Consider the following 2788-nt stretch of genomic DNA (forward strand, 5'->3'; position numbering starts at 1 on the left):
ATTACATATGCTACTCTCCATTGTAGCCTTTGTCATGACTGAAAATTTATATTATTATTTGTTTATGACTAAATGCACTACTGGTCTTTTATATAAAATAAGTGATTTTTAAGTTTCATAATGTTTTATTTTAACATGATAGTGTATGGGGTGGCTTCAAAATACTGTTGTTGTTTTTTTTTTCACCTCTGAAACATTAAGATTAAAAAAATTACTTTGTGTGTTATGTATCTATCTTACATGTTGAAGGTGCTGATGATATCACTGCTGCAAAGGAATAAAGAAGAGACCAATACACATGTAATTAAATGCATAAATCAAGTTATCTCTGAAAATTATTACAATTTAACGAGACTAAGGAAGAAGCAGCTAGAGCCCACATCTCTGTATTTTTGTATATCTTCCTGCATTTTTGCCAAAACTAAAGTGGAGGCTAAGTTTTTTCTAAGATATCAGTGTTCAGTTTTTCAGGATCTGTAAAAAAGAGAAAACAACAGAAATTGTTAATTCAAGGTATATAAGCCCTTCCCTTTCCATTTCCTTTAAAATAGTCAAATTAGGAGTTAGGATTTAGGAGTTAACTAGATGAGAGTTTTGAAGCCTGGTCTATGATTTATGGCATTGTGGTCTTGGGAAAGTCACATATATTCTAATAGCCTCAACTTCTTTATTATTAAAATGGAGAAAGTGACATCTGCATCAAAGGGTTGCTGTAGTAAATGAAATTCATTTCTAGGAGTATTTTCTGCAGTAGCAACATCTGAACTATTTTGTGTTCAACTATTGGCATCTGTCATTGTGATTTTTCCATTAGTATAATTAGGATAATTCTTCCCATTTATATTTACAATTAGGAGCTTCTATATTCAGAAATAGGATTGTCTTATATCCAGAAATAGGAGCAATGTATATATTCTTTCTTAAGGGTGATATTATATTGCGAAATGTGCTGCAATTAATGTTCATAGCAAGAGAGTTCTATGAGTTGTGATTTTGTTTATATTTCTATTCTCAAGTCTAATTGTAATATTTACATATTTACTAAGATCTTTCTTTTTTTGATTTGTTTGGTCCCTAAGGAGTGAAGGGATCATTTTTCTTATGTGAAATACACACTTTGTGGAATTTAATAATGTTGAAGAGCTAATTAGTTTTAATTTACTAAAGACCCCAATTAAAAGTGAGTTTTTCAGAGAAATAAAGCATATTTCAACATTGGCATCAGAAAGTCAAAACACATACAATTTTGTGAGCCTTTTAATTTGTTAGTACTGGGTATTTACACAAGGCCTTTAAACACAAGGAGACCAAATTTGGTTCATGAAATAAAGGATGAATAGACACTTCTAACCCATATGGCAGAGTTATAAAGTCCTTGTTTTTCTTTCTTTTGATTGTGGCAAAACAAACAAACACCTGGTCTTATTTAGAGATGTTTCAGGCATTCATTTAGTTAAGAAATAGTTCAGAACGTCTTTACCTTGATTTGTAATTTGCTGTATCTGTTATCTCAGGCAGTTGTGGAAGTTACTGACGTTGTGTTGGCTGCTTGGCTGGTGTCAGCCTTCTCAGTGAGAGTGGGGCCAGCTGCCGCCGCCGCGGTGGTGAGCTCAGGCTGGAGGGCGGTGGGAGCGCGGGCGGTGGGAGCGCGGGTGGTGGGAGCGCGGGCGGTGGGCTCAGGCTGGAGGGTGGTGGGAGCGCGGGCGGTGGGAGCGCGGGCGGTGGAGGCGGCGCCTGCAGTACTGACGGAGGCAGAGGCAGCTGCCGCGGTGATGGCAGGGGTGTTAGCTACAGCTGTAGGACCTCTGGAGGTGGCTCGCGGTGCCTGGGACTCGGGTTTTACATTTTCAGATGGCAGTGCAGCACCGGGCAGTGACCCGGGTAGGCGGTGGGGGCGGTGGGGGCGGTGGGGGCGGCGGGGACCTGGAGCACCACGGTGACCACGTGGACCTTCTGGAGCTTGTCCAAATTTTGCAAAATCTTTGCGGTCTGGTCGATGCTGGAATCGTCCCTCTTTTGACCTTCCGGAACTTTGTTTAGCTACTTTAAAATGCTCTTCAGAACTTTCACTTGACTTCACAGAGAGAATACAAAAATACAACTGTTTGTACACAAATGAGATGCATAAACTAGTCTGAAATCAGGCTTTAAACATATACATATTCAATTTGTCTAATTATTCTAACTTCATTAGGAAACGATTCGACGGGAAGATTAATATCCCCATCTAATAAAAAGATTATGACTTCTGGTGAGAATTAAGGAAGATTTATCTCTGCCATTCTCAAGTTCTAGTAGTTTAGTCATAGATTTCTTAAAAATGTGTCCCATGGTGAGAAGTGTGTTGAAAAATTTTAGTGGTCAAATAACTGTGGAAAGGATTTGGGTAAAGTAAAACACGTTTCTTTACTGCAGGATTTATGGAGTGGTTAAACGCCAAGGAGTATTTATTGTATTCAAGGGGTACAAAATTGTTCTCAAATTTACTTTACCATGGAAATATTGTGTGTGTGTATAGTATTTCTTCATACTAGAGTCAGTGCTTGATGGAACACCTTTTGGGAAATGCTGTTCTAATTTCTATCCTGTGAAAGAGCATGATACATTTTACTGCCCTGAATAAAGAGAAAAAAAGGCTGCAGAAGCTTTGCATCATTCTCTCTTCTGTTACCCTCAAATGCAATAATGAGATTGACAGAGCATTCCATAAATCCACATGGCTAACTCATTGCTCCAGGATCATGGACAAGTAAAGGCTATAGGAGACTGTTCATTGCATTTCTACCTT

General features: G+C 38.4%; 1 long non-coding RNA gene across 1 annotated transcript; it reads right to left on the reverse strand.

Annotated features, from left to right (window-relative positions):
* Positions 1-304: 304 nt before the first annotated feature.
* On the reverse strand, positions 305-2068 carry LOC131278277 (uncharacterized). The gene is made up of 2 exons (XR_009185602.2): positions 1481-2068; positions 305-474 (listed from the first exon to the last, which is right to left on the reverse strand). It is a non-coding gene; the product is annotated as an uncharacterized lncRNA (long non-coding RNA).
* Positions 2069-2788: the final 720 nt, after the last annotated feature.

This window comes from Dasypus novemcinctus, chromosome 1 (assembly GCF_030445035.2).
Source record: "Dasypus novemcinctus isolate mDasNov1 chromosome 1, mDasNov1.1.hap2, whole genome shotgun sequence".
Classification (NCBI taxonomy): Eukaryota; Metazoa; Chordata; class Mammalia; order Cingulata; family Dasypodidae; genus Dasypus; species Dasypus novemcinctus.